Below are 13,894 nucleotides of genomic sequence, written 5' to 3' on the forward strand. Positions count from 1 at the left end.
GGGGGCAGGGAATGAATAACGACAAATATTCTTTCATCCCCAGAAGAATGGCGCATGTAAGCATGCATCCTTTTGCAGCGGCTGCCTGTTGATAAGGACACGGGAGGTTATTGTCCCCTCTGTTTTCTTCCCCCGGTGTTTTGTGGATGATGTCTCCTGGGGGAATACGCCGTTTCATTTATCTGCTGAAGCAGCTGTAGGTTGAAGGACGGCAGAGAAATAACTTGCAGGGATCAAGGTGTCTTTTTTTAACCACCCCTCTGGGTCTCCATGGTGAGTCCATGTCTTGCAAGAGATTGGCATGTTTCTGCTGAGAGGGAGAGAAAAAGGCTGTTGCCACCCCTGCAGGAAGCCTCCATGTCCAAAGGCATGGAAAGACTGAAGACTTTAAAAAAGAAGATGTTGCTTTGGAAAGCAGTGGCTGGTGGGCCCCAGTTCAGTGGGGCAGGGAATCCATCCCCGATTTTATCGACATCCAAGGTGTTGATGTTGCATTTCGGTCAAGGAATAGCCATGCAGCTGCAGCACAGACTGTGGAACTCCTAGCTTTTTATCCAGCCAGTCCTTTGGCATCTAAACTGGATTTCAACAGAGAGAAGTTATACTGCTTCCTTTCAAAATTGTTTTTCCTCCCTTTCTCTAAAAGCCTGGTTTGCTCTTTAATTGCATTTGGTTTTATTTGAATAGTGCCAGCGTTCTCCACCTTGAGTGCCATTCGGGGGCAGGAAGATGGCATATAACTTTGAGAAACAAACAAGGAAGAATACCATCGCTTATAGGAAGATGTATTGCACTCTGGGGGATTATAACAACAGCCGATCTCATCCCAGACAGTTACAAAAGGAGTCAATTTATCTGCCTGATCTTCCACAACTCCCATTCTTCTCTCGGCTTTATCTGTCCATTCCAGCAGTTTCGAACACCTTAATGAGACTGTCGCTTATGGAGGGGCTTCGGTCAAGCTGCTGCTGTCTGGCTCAAGAAAAGTATGCTGACTGGGGGATTCTGGGAGTTCTCACCAGAAAAGGAACTTTCCCAAGCTCTTTGTTGCTCTGTTGGCATGGGGGCCATTGACCCAACATTGCTTGGCTTGCCAGAGATGAGAAGAATACAGCTGGCAATGCAGTGCAAAACAGGGGTGAATATAGGATGACCCCAAGTCCAGACTTTGGCTGCACCCACAGTTAGAACTGATGCAGTTCGACAATGCTTTAATAGCATGGTTCTATGCTGTGGAATCCTGGGATTTGTAGTTTGTTGTGGCCGCAGACAAAGAAGTCTAAATATCTCGCAAAACTCCAGAACTGCAACTTTTACCATTTTCCTACCCTGCTTACTTTCCAAGGCCAGAGAGAATCCAGTGCCTTTGGGGTATTTAGGTGTGCACAAATGTGCCTTCAAGTCACCCATCAGCTTATGGTGACCCCATGGATCTCATTGGGAAGGAATCTCACAGATGTTTTTGCCAATCCCTTCCTCTGAAATAGAGCCTCAAGTACCTTGGACGTCTCCCATCGAAGTACTAACCAGGCCTGACTCTTCTTAGCACCCACAATCAGATGGGAAATGTGGTGCCTTTGGAGGCATTGCGATGTGTGCCTTCATGTTCCTTGTTGACTCATGGCGGATTTTTCCTAGGGTTTCCTTAGGTAAGGACTGCTCACAGATGGTTTGGCCAGTTCCTTCCTCTGAAGTATGGTCTGCAAGCCCTAGTATCCCTCGGTGGTTTCCATCCAAGTACTAACCAGGGCTGGCCAGGCTTAGTTTCCAAGATTACATGAGATCTGGTGCCTTATGTGTGTATGCATATATGTCCCTTCAAGTTGTGTGTTGATTTATGTCAACTCCATGAACCTCATGGGGTTTTCTTAGGCAAGGAATACGTACAGATGATTTTGCCAGTGTTCTTCCTCTCAAATGGAGCCTAGGGTACCTGGTATTGCTTGGCGGTCTCTCATCCCAGTATTAACCAGGGCTGACACTGTTTAGCTTCAGAAGGGAATCCGATGCCTGGAGGTTAGTTAGGCTGTCCAAGGTACTAAGTTATCTTTACTAAACAGGTCCAGCATCCAGGTTAGAAGAGAATGGCTGCCCCAATGACATGGGAGCCACTAGATGCCACCAAAATCCACGTCTTCCAAGAAAAGATTGTGGTAATGCCACCAATTCTGGTCCCTCTTTCCTCCTCCTCCTCCTCCTCTCCAGCCTTAGCACTTTTGCAATTAAACGTTAGCCCCCCAATTTTGAGCTCTCTCAAATCCCGTATCAGGGCTTTTTATCCCTTACAATCTGAGCACGAAGAGAAGACCGAAGAGGAAAACCTCTTGCATTCAGAGCCACCCATTCATATAATTTGGGATGCGCTGATGCTAATTTCCTTTAATTGCTGCTTGTTGCGGTTTTGCTTGGCAGGGTTCCCAGAATGCAATGCGACCCCCCTCCCTCCTCTAAACAAACCCAATTTTAATTAACAAAAAATATATATGTGGAAGTGACAGGGTGGTTTTTAGTTTTTTCACGAACCATTAGTGAATTGGATATCGAGATCCCGAAATAGCTCCACTGAAAAGAAGGGGGAAGCGTTGTGACTTCTTCTGGAAGTGAAGGTGCAGCATCCAGAAGGTTCAGAACAGAAGGTGAACTATTGGGGCCAAGTCTCAGGAGAGGAGACCCATGGCCTTTCAGTACGGAGGCGGATGGGAATGAATCAAGCAAGAACCACCACCAGATTTCTCAATGGGGAAGCAAGCACTGCCATCAGGATCATCCAAGTGGGCCAGATCCAGACCTTCGGTGGGGCTGATATGGAGACCAGGCAGTCTCTATATGGACATGTTGATATCAGGTCGGCCATATAGGGATATATTAATGTCAAGCGGTGCAGATATGGGCCAGATACAGACGGACATCATTGAAAGTTTGTCACATGGAAGAAGGAGCAAGCTTGTTTTCTGCAACTCCAGAGACTAGGATACAGAGCAATGGATGCAAACCACCGGAGCTCTATGAGTCAGGCCTCACTTGGAATATTGTGTCCGGTTCTCGGCGCTAGAATTCAAAAGGGATGTTGACAAGATGGATCATGTCCAAAGAAGAATGATCAAAATGGGGAAAGCTCTGGAAACCACAAAGCCCTCTGAGGAGAGACTTAGAGAGCTGGCTATGTTTAGCTTGGAGAAGAGAAGGTTAAGGGGTGACATGAGAGCCATGTGGAAATCTCTGAAAGGACATCATGTTGAGGATGGAGCAAGCTTGTTTTCCTGGACACGGAGCAATGGATGGAAATGAAAAGAAAAGCGATTCCACCTAAAGATTAGGAAGAACTTCCTAAGAGCTGTTCAACAGTGGAAGGTGCTGCTGCCTCAGAGGTTGGTGGAATCTCCTTCTTTGGAGGTTTTTGAACAGAGGCTGGATGGTCTGGACACTGACAGTCACACACTGATGCTAGGACTGGCCTTCCCATAGGGCAAAGGGAACTCCCTTTCTCTCTCAAGTCCATTCTGCCCAAAGGAGGCAATGCAGGCTCTCAAACTGAGCTCATCTGAACATGTCTCAAGACTCTAATGGAGCAGCCATGTTCTGTATGTGTGCCAAGTGCTCCTGGCAACCTGCTCAAGGTTACCCACTGGACCTCCTTGTTTTGTGTGCTTTCAAATCATGTCCAGCTTATGGAGACTAGTCTAAGGTGACCCTGGCCTGAGATGTTCTTGGCAAGATTTCTTGAGGGGGGGGGTTGTCTTTGCCTACTTCTGAGGCTGAGAGAGTGGAACTTGCCCAAAGTCTTTTGGTGGGTTTCCAAATTTCCATGGCCAAGGGGGCATTTCAGCCTTGGTCTCCCAGTGTCCCAGTCCAAAACCCAAACCTGCCGGACTGCGTTTGAAACCAGATCAGCATGGACAGCAGTTTGCAAACTTGAGACCTCAGTTCTAGTTTCGTGGCTTCCATCCCTCCTCCTGTTTGCTTTTGTCTGCCAACTATGAGTTTAATATGCTTCCACACTTTTTTGTGATGCTGCCCTTGAGACGACTGCATGACCAAACCCTGTAATCCTTTCCAAAGCTTCTTATAAATCCCAGCCAAATAAATCTCCACCGCTCCTGACAGGAAGAACCCCAGCGGTCGATCAGAAGCCACGGTTTTATCTGGTGGTTGATGGATGTTATGTTCTCACTTGAGTCGGTCGGGGCTGGTGTTTTTGGCTGCTGCAACTGAATGGAGTAGACTTGACTTCTGCGGAAACACCAGTCTTATTGCTAGCCCTGACTACAGTTGTTCGCCTTCAAGTCATTTCCAGCTTCTAGCAACCTTATAATCTATTATGGGGTTTTCTTCTGAGTGATTGCAAGAAGGGTGATTCCTCCTTTGCTCAAAAAGCACCCTGGGTTTTCTGGAGGGCATTGAGGGCCATGAAACAGGCACCTTTTGGGGGACTGTCCCCACCCCAATGTATGGGCTTTGGCCTGGGATTGTTCCTCCCTTTCTCCCCCTCTCTCCTTGTTCCCAGACTTCACTAGGAAAGTATTTATTATGTGTCAGCGTGATAAATGAAAAGTCATATTTTACAGTGAATTATTCCAGGACCCCCTCTCTCCGCCTCCCCCGGCGCAGCCTGGATCTATAGCCTTTGAGAGTTATTAACTGCATACTGCAGAGAGCTATAAAAACCTCATCTTTTTCCCCCCGGGTCGTGGTTCTCTGTCAGGGAAGATGCGGCCGGTGGCGGCGGCAAGGGAAAATACAGGCGCAGGTTGTGTGGGGAAGGGCAAACAACAACAACAAGACCCAGCTATGCATTGGTGTCTTCTCTTGGCCTCTTGCTGCTGGTGACAGACTCTTAAAGCTCACTAAAACCTGGAGTGGAGTCACTGCATCACTTACATGGGAACCCCCAACCTTCACTGTTGTGAAAGTGATGGAAGAGAGGATAGACAGAAATAAACTGGAGAGATTATTTATGGATTCATCACCAAAGCAGTGATTCCCAAACTTTGGGTGTTTTGGACGTCAAGCCCCATCCAGTTTGGTCAACAGTCAGGAATTCAGGGAGCTGAAGTCCAAAACATCTGGAGGACCAAAGTTTGGAACCCACTGAGCTAGAGTTATGGCTCCATAACTGCTCCCTATTCAATAAGATGCATTCACAATCATTTCACTGTTGCCATGATGGGAAAGCCCACCCAAGCCTTCCCTGGCCGGGGGGCTTGGAGATATCTCCTCTACAGCACCCAAAATCTGCAGCATTGGCTTTGATGAGGGAACTCTGTCACCATTGCTGCATTTGCTGAAGCGGGAGATCGGGTCGTCCTTTCCAGAAACGTCCCTGGTTTCTCTTGTGCCATCAGTCCCCAAATGGAGCCTTTAAACAAAAGACCTTCCAAGAAAGGAAACTGAGGTCTTTGTTTTCTCACCCTTTGCTTCTGAGTCCTGAAGACTGGACAGGATGAAATATGAGTGCTGGGTCTCCAGCTGCCAAGGGCTGTGTTTTATGTGTGATCTTCAGCTGCAGGGCCAAGAATGCCATTTCCAGCCTAACAATTCACAGTCTAGGGATGTTTGGGGGACCTTCAACCCCTGTTTCTGGTTTTTGTGGCCCTTTTTGCAGAATTCCAGGGCAGAAAATTGGGGTTTGGGCCAATAGTCCACCCTCAGTTTAACTGGCACCTGAGTCTTGGAAGGGTAGATGGATTTTTCATGGTCTGGAAAGGTTCTTTGTCTGGAAATGTTTCTCAGAAGGAGAGAGGGAAGGTTGGCCAAGTTGCCATACACACTCCTGGTAGCTTTCTGCCTCCTTCCTTTGCTTCTCCATCCCCTCGTTTTTCTCTTTTGAACGTTGCTATGGGGGCTCTACCTTGCGTCTTTCAAGGAAAAGCAATATTTGCCTTCTTGTCATTTCTTGGGGGCAGGGAAAGAGGAAAAGGGAGACATTTTTTTCCTGATGCATGTCCTCTGTTTCCTCCCCAGTACAAAGGAGAAGCCATCGCTCTTCCAGATCTGGAGACCACAAAAGGGTTGGCAAAGATTTACCCGGCATGTTGCTGCTATTGATTTACAGAGCTCACTTCCAGCAACTTCGAGGAGACCAGCGTTTTGTCAAAACAAAAAGCAACATCCAACATCTGAGCCATAAATCCAGGGCCAGAGATGCAAAGAACACCCTCCTTCCCCCCGCAGAGTATCCAGTCTTGCACAAGGTAGACCCTCTCTCTTTATTTATCATGTATGAACAGAGCTATTTAACTTGACAAGCTTGCCTCCGCTCGGCCCTGATATACCGGCGGCCATAAAAGAGCGGCTTGAGAAACTTTTTGCATTAGTCTGTCAGATGGAAAGTCAATTCTTGCAGGAGACCGATTCATCTTTGCCAACATCCATCGGTCACTGGTTTCCCTCCATAGTAATGTAACAGCAGCCCTTGACCGGACATACTGCCCAGTACTAATGCCCACAAATGTAAGACTACTACAAAGACGTAAGATCCCAACAGGGTTTGGATGATAATAATAATAATAATAATAATAATAATAATAATAATAATAGAGGTTGAGTCTCCCTTATCCAAAATGCTTGGGACCGGATGTATTTTAGATTTCTTTGGATTTTGGAATACCTGTATTTGAATGTATGTATATATTGAGATATCTATGGAGATGGGACCCAAATCTACACACACAATTCATTTTTTTCCATACACAGAGCCTGAAGGTCATTTTATACAACGTTTTAAATAATTTGCTGCATGGAACAAGGTTTGTGTACACTGAACCGTTGGAAAACAAAGATCTTAGCTCCCCTCATGAAACCAAGTTTTGGATTTTGGAGCCTACGGTATTAGATTTTCGGATAAGGGAGACTCAAGCTGTGCTTGGTTATATATAGGGCAATGGACAATATAGCTCAGATTGGGGTGAGTCTTGGGACCATCAGAGCAGCGATGGCTGGTGGCCTCCAGGTCAATGGGACAATGAGTCCCTTCCACGTTTTGGCTCATTTGGAAGGTTTTTAAGGTTTTTAAACAGAGGCTGGATGGCCATCTCTCAGGTGCTTTGGTTGTGTATTCCTGCATGACAGAAGGGGGTTGGATTGGGTGTCTTTGGGGTCTCTCCCAACTCTTAGATGTTATGATTCTATCAGGTGAATTCTTAGAATGGGAAGAATGACTCCCTCCTTCTTAGCGGGGCAGGAACAGCGTGGTCTGGAGGGTCTATGGCTTTCAAGGCCCACAAACCAGCCTTGGGGTCCACAGGTGGCCACATTGCCATATTTTGCAGAAGCAAAGCCCCCCGCGGCCCCCTTGTTCCCTCCAGCCGGGCTCTTAATGATCCAGACCCCCTTCTCAAGCTTCGTTGAGTCTGGAGTGTTTGCCGGAGAGGTTGGAAGCTAATATCGGGAGCCCCAGCTGAGCTCCAGTCTTAAGAGTCTCCTTTTTAATAATGTATTTACTGAAGCTGTGCCGCTCTCCATTTAGACTGGATTACGGCCATAATGATGGCATTGTGCTGGCAATGAAATTAGGTATTTTTCTTCCCCGCTGCACAGTTTTGTCATAGGATGCAATCATGTTCAAAAGCATCACACCACCACCCTCTTTGTCTCTCACACGGAGAGAGCAAAAAAACCCTCTCGCCAAGTCTATCTTTCTCTCTATATATTTCCCCCAATTTGCAGAGGCTATTGAGAGAAGTACTAGAATACACCACAAGAATTCCATTCTTTCTCTTTTTTGCTTGTTGCAGGCAGACAATTACAGGAGTCTTTGGGAAGGTTTGGGGGCCGGGTGGGTGGATAAAGGCAGTGATTAGATCCCTGAAATTGAGGACTCAGATTCCAAGTGGAACTGAATCAGTCACGCAAAGGGAAGGTATTTGCATAAGCCTGGCTCCATTTCCAGTGTTGGGGGAAGAATAACCATAGAATTGGGAACTGATACTTCTCCTCCTCCTCCTCCTCCTCCTCCTTTTGAAAGAAACCAGCTGGATTGGCAGGTGAGGCTTTTCCAAACCTCAGCCAAGTTCTCGATCTGGACCATCAAGTGAGGGGATCTTGCAGGTGCTGGCCATCCATGAAAGTGGGCCAGGATGGGATGGAAAGTCCAGCTCTGTGGGACAAGGACCATCTGAGAGGTTTGGCTGCCTCAAGCCAAAGGGAGGAATGTAGGATGCTATGCTTGGGCAGTACAAATGAAAGGCACAGATATAGGATGGGGGCACCGGCTTGTGAAGGGGCTCTTGGGGTCCACAAGTTGAACATGAGCCAGCAATGTGATTCTAGGCTGCATTCATAGGAGTGTTGTGTCTAGACTGAAGAAGTAATAGTCCTACTCAGTTCTGCTTTGGCCAAACCTCCCTGGAGTATTGTGTCCAGTTCTGGGCACCAAAATCCAAGGAAGATGTTGGCAACCTGAAGCATGTCCAGAGAGAGTGACCAAAACGGCGGAAGGTTTGGAAACCACCAAGTCCTCTGAGAGCAGCTTCGGGAGCTGGGAATGTTTAGCCTGGGCAAGAGAAAGTTAAGGGGTGACATGATGGTTGTTGTTGTTGTTGTTGTTGTTGTGTACCTTTGAGTTGTTTCCAATCATGGGGTTATCTTGGCAAATTTCTTGAGAAGGCGTTTGCTATTGCCATCCTCTGGGGCTGAGAGAGTGTGGTTTGCCCAAAGTCACCCAGTGGATTTCCATGGCTGAGTGGGGATTGCTTCTCTCCTCCATCTAAGTGATAGCAAGAGAGACCTGTAGTAGGGCTTGACAGCCGCTGGGTGATGGGAGGATGTGGAGTCATGCACATGTATGGCATTGGCCATGAGCTTACACAACACTGCCTTGCTAGTGAATGGAAATGCTAAATCAGTGTGCTTGTCTGCATTTAGATTGAGCATACCTCACCCATGCAACGTGAACACTAGGCATCACTGTGCATCCATGTGCAACACACGGCGAACATCTACACACAACTCTGCTTCTGAAACCTTGAGCTGGACGTAGTTGTTCTTCATCTTCATTTACCCTCTTTGCAGCAAGGTGTGCGTGTGGATCAGGGCTCCAAAGAAAAACAGCATGGAAGCTCATCCTAAGAGGCACCCCATTGCTCCAGCAGTGCAGACAGTAAGTCAAACCCGCAAGTCAATTCATTTGTGTTTCACCGTACATTGGGCCCAAAGCACTAAGTGGCCTAAAACACAACAACCATAATCGCCGGCCCTTGTGACATTACATTAACAATCGCATTAGAACATATCAGAGGCTTAAGCGAGCACGACTGAAAGGTCAGAACATAATCCTCAGTCAGGACCGATAAGAGCGGCGTTATTGACTCTCACATCCTGCAGCGCATATTTGGAGATGCAAGGAAAGGATGGTACACCAAACCGAACATCAGGACAACCAGAAATCGTGGCACTCCCATTTCCTTTGGAGCAAAGCGTGGGTTCCCATGATCTGCAAGATCAAAAACTTTGCTGTCATCTATAAAACACAGCTTAGCACTTTGGATGTCTCCTTTAAAACTCAGATTAAAACCTGGAACGGAGTAAGCCTTCTCAGTGTGAAAGCTGCCCGTTGTTCCTTGTCTGACCGGATTTGCCAAAGGACAACAATGAAGGAAATAACATTGCAGGGAGAAACATGGAGGACATGACCAGCGTCTTGTTTTGTTGCCTCTCGGTTGTCTGAGTCCAAGCTTTAGATCTCCTCTTTGTCCTGGTTCTGACAACTCAATGCAAAAGGAGGATTTCAAAAAGCAGCTCTCTTGCAAGGGTTTTAATTAATATTTGTAGAACGTTCTTAGGGAATGAATGCGGACCCTCGCTTTCTCCCTCTCTCTCTTGTGGACATGTTCTGCCTTCTGCTCGAGTCGGGTCCCATTATGTATTAAACAATTGCTTAATTTCTCATGCCCAACAAGGCAGAGTAAAAGCCCCCCATAAATTGTGACCAGGAATTATATCGTCTTTTCCTCTGCCTGCCTCCAGAACCGGTTGAGTTGTTTTATTTTGTATCGATTATTGACTCAACGCGGGCTGCTACTGCCATGAAGCAGAAATGTGGGAGATGTTAGGCTTATAGAAACACACAAAGAAACCCAAGAATGATCATCCATATCTCTCTGTGTGTGTGTGTGTGTGTGTGTGTGTGTGTGTATGGGCAGATGGATAAACGGACAGACAAACAGACTTCATTCCAACCTTCTTCCAATCCATGAAGCACCGAATCATAGAGCTGGAAGGGCCATATAGTTCAACCCCATTTAGTCATGAAGGGAGAGCCAACTAAAGAGATCCCCAGCCAACTTCTGTCTAGAGACTGCCTGAGATTTTCCAGACTAACAAGGCTATTTGCCTTATCACACATGAAACAGGAGCTCTAATCTGAAGACCTTCCGAAGCAGAGTCACTTTGGATCCAAGGCAATTCACGTGATCTTTTATCATACCTCAGGAACGAAACTGTGGCCTCTACTTGGGCAAAGCGGAACAGGAGCACATTGTATTACCGCACCAGAGGGATTCAGTGATTCAAATTGGCACCCTTGCGCATGCTCAGTGGGGCTCTGGACGCTGTCATCCTTCGTCGGGGTGAAGGAGCAGGCAGGGGATGATGGGACAGGTGGCAGGGGGTCACTGTGGGTGAGGTTGGGGTGATCTTCCACACCAGACCAATTCGAAGTGAAATCAAAGTGAGCATGGAAACAATTTTTGTGAATTCGCTTGTTACCGAATTCACACAAATGAGGAGTCACTCCGAAGTGACTGTGGATCCCCCTTGGAAGGACCTCCCATAGAAAGCAATCATGTCTGATATTACATCACGTTACTGCGTGAATTCTCATCGTTGGACCTGCAGATCAGAGCTGCGAAAAACCCCGTATGATAAAGCCCTATGTCTTTGAATTCCACAACAATATTTGCAAGCTCACAAAAGCAGCACCATGAACCGATTCTGCCTGGAAATCTTCTAAGAGTATGCACTGCACCTGTTGAATGTCCCTTCCTTGTATAACCTGGGAGGAACCATTGCCTGGGAAAGAAAACCAAGCCGCAGCAATACTCCCAGGCCTTTGCCATGAATAATTCAGCTCTGGTTGTGGAACTATCCTGCTTCAAAACAAGGCTCTTCCCTCCTCTTCTCTCCCTTCTAGTAATCTCACAGCTTATGCCTCCAAATTTCCCATCTCTCTTCTTTGCTGCTCTCTTTCCTTCTAATCTCCTTTCTCATTTGCTTCTGCCTTTTCATAACTGAATATCATATTATCTCCCCTCTCGTTTCCCTTTATCCGCTTGCTCCTTTTGCTGGCGCCTCTCCTTTTATCCTTCTTTTCAATTCTTTGCTGGTTCTATCCCACCTTCTTTTGTATCCATCCCGCAGGGTTGTTTTATCGCTCCCTCCCTCCCTTCTTCCTCCTCCTTTCTTCCTCTGTTGAACGGATTATCGTTATTAGCTTCTTTTGTACCTCTTTAATTGACATGCAGCTTTCCAAATCTATTCCTCTTTCAGCCAAAGTGACCTCACTTTTCCTTATAGAAGACGATTGTCCACCGCAGACAGTTTTTGGGTGTGCAAGGACTTCCCCAACACCAGAAACCCACTGCCAATTCTTGCTCATTTCCAGAAAAGGATAAGGACAGTTGAAGATGTTGAAGTGGATCCAGCTTGTGAAGGAGCCAGTATTCTTGTATCCACCGTGTTGCTGTTGTTGCTGTAGTTGTTGTTATCTGTCTAGTCAACTTTGGCTTATGGTGGCCCAATGAAGGAGAGACCCCAAGAGCCTCCCGGTTATCCACAGCCCTTCTCAGATCTTGCAAACTCATGGCTTTCTTGATGGAGACAATCCATCTGTAATGTCTTCTCCCTTTTATCTTGCCTCCGTCTACTTTACTGAGCGCATTGCTGTGTCCAAAGTAGGGTTGTCATCTTTGGCTGTATAGAAAACTCAGACCTGATTTGGTCTAGGAGACGTTCATTTGTCTTTTTGATGGTCAGTCTATCCCTAGAACTCATCTCCAACATGTGCGTTTATGTGCCTTCATGCGACATCATGAATTTCATAGGTTTTTTTTCTTAGCCAGTTCCTTCCTCTGTAATAGAGCCTACTGGTTTTCCCTGGCGATCTCCCATCCAGATACTAACCAGGAAAGACTCTATTTAGCTTCTCAGATCAGACAAGATCTACTGCATCCAAGGTAGTTCAACACTGTGTTTCCAATATGTTGATTCTCTTCTTCTCAGCTTCACTGTCCAGCTTTCACAACCATCGATAAAAAATGGAAATACTGTAGCCTGGATAATCCTGACCTTGATATTCAATGATCTATCTTTATACTTGAAGATCTTCTCTAGTCCCTTCATGAAGGCCCTTCCAAGTCTTAAGTCTTCTTCGGATTTCTTGGTTGCAGTCTCCATTTTGACTAAGGACTGAGTCTAAGTATAAGAAACCTTTATCCCAAAGCCTGCTTTAGAGTTATGTAAACAGTCACTGTCATCTCATAAATGTATCGGTCAAGATTCTCCATCACACCACCATGCCCCCTACTAGGGATGAAATGACTTGAAGGCACACGACAACGACAACAACAACAACAACAACAGTGTTAGCTTTTAGTACCAAAAAAAGTCTTGGGGAGACCTGGCTTTGCAGCCACTTCCAGCTCAGAAAAGGCATCAAGAAAGAAGCAGAGGAATAATAATAATACAGTAATGCTCACGATTGATAGTCAATGCATTGTTGGCCCCAGTTTTTCCTCCCGATGTGGGCAACCTTGGCTTCTTTCCCTTGAGTCCAGGCTCAGCCAGGAGGGCCACCGAAAACCTCTTTCCAAAGATGTTATCATTGTCACTTTTAATGGGCTAATTTCTCCTCCCGAGCTGCCATAATTCAAATTTAATGAAACATGCCTTATAAAATTAAAACCAAAAAAAGAAGAAGGGAGAGAGGCAATAATAAAATGAAACACACCATTAAACTTGTGAACAGAAAAATAAATGGATGTCGAAAAACGGAGAACTCCATCCCCGTAATTAGAGCGCCATTAACATGGCTGCGGACGGCTTCAAAGGAAACAGGAGTTGGAACCTCTCCGATGGAAATGGGCTGCAAAGTGGATCGGTATTGAAAGACGCACATGGACACGCATGGCCCCATGGAATTCGCACACACAGACACATAGTATGAACATTACACAAGGGGAAATGGATGCAGTCTGTGGTTCTGTTTTGACCAGTTGTTGTTCCTTGCCTTTCTCCATCAGGAGAGATGGCCAAGGAATCAGTCCTGGAGATGGTAGGCAAGCAGACATAGAAGGATCCAGCACCCACAACTCTTCTACAATGCTTGACCATATGGACCACAATGCCCAATTCCTGCCACTTGGAAGGACTTGATGCTCTGAACCTGTGCGTATGTGTGTCTGTGTAGCACATTGCACACCAGTGATTTGAATGAGAGGGGAAAGCCCTAGATGAGAATCCTCTTGGTGTCTTAACATCTGCACATGTCCTGCTACAGAAAGTGTTTTTCTCCAGGACTGAATTGTTATTGTGTGCCTTCATTTCCGACTTAAGGGCAACCCCAAGGTGAACCTATCCTGGGGTTTTCTGAGGCTGAGGAAGTGTGCCTTGACTAAGACCGCCTTTTGGGCAGGTATTCGAACCCTGGTATCCAGAGTCATAACCCAGTGTTCAAACTAAGACCACCGAAGACCCCAACAAACCACAAGCATAATGTTCTCCATCGAAAAGTGAGAGACGTCACACCAAAACACAGCAAGGTGGGATTTCGGAGGGATCGCTTCCACTTGAGCAACAATCCAAGGGAGAAATTAGGGCTGAGAATGTGGGAGAGAGAGAGACTGGGACGCATTTGCTCTAATGGTGTTTTTCAGCTGTGACTTGAGGGTGAGGGAAAGAG

General features: G+C 46.5%; 1 protein-coding gene across 2 annotated transcripts in view; it reads left to right on the forward strand.

The window, feature by feature from the left end:
- Window positions 1–13,894, forward strand: part of LOC149287031 (uncharacterized) — a 149,283-nt gene that overhangs the window by 22,870 nt on the left and 112,519 nt on the right. For both annotated transcript variants that reach the window (XR_016277532.1, XM_089493473.1), the window contains exon 3: window positions 5,962–6,191. The gene's annotated coding sequence lies outside the window, so the exon portion shown is untranslated. The remainder of the gene's footprint in view (window positions 1–5,961; window positions 6,192–13,894) is intronic.

Source organism: Sceloporus occidentalis, unplaced genomic scaffold (genome assembly GCF_023333645.1).
Source record: "Sceloporus occidentalis isolate IW3139 unplaced genomic scaffold, rSceOcc1.0.p SCAF_64, whole genome shotgun sequence".
NCBI classification, from domain to species: domain Eukaryota; kingdom Metazoa; phylum Chordata; class Lepidosauria; order Squamata; family Phrynosomatidae; genus Sceloporus; species Sceloporus occidentalis.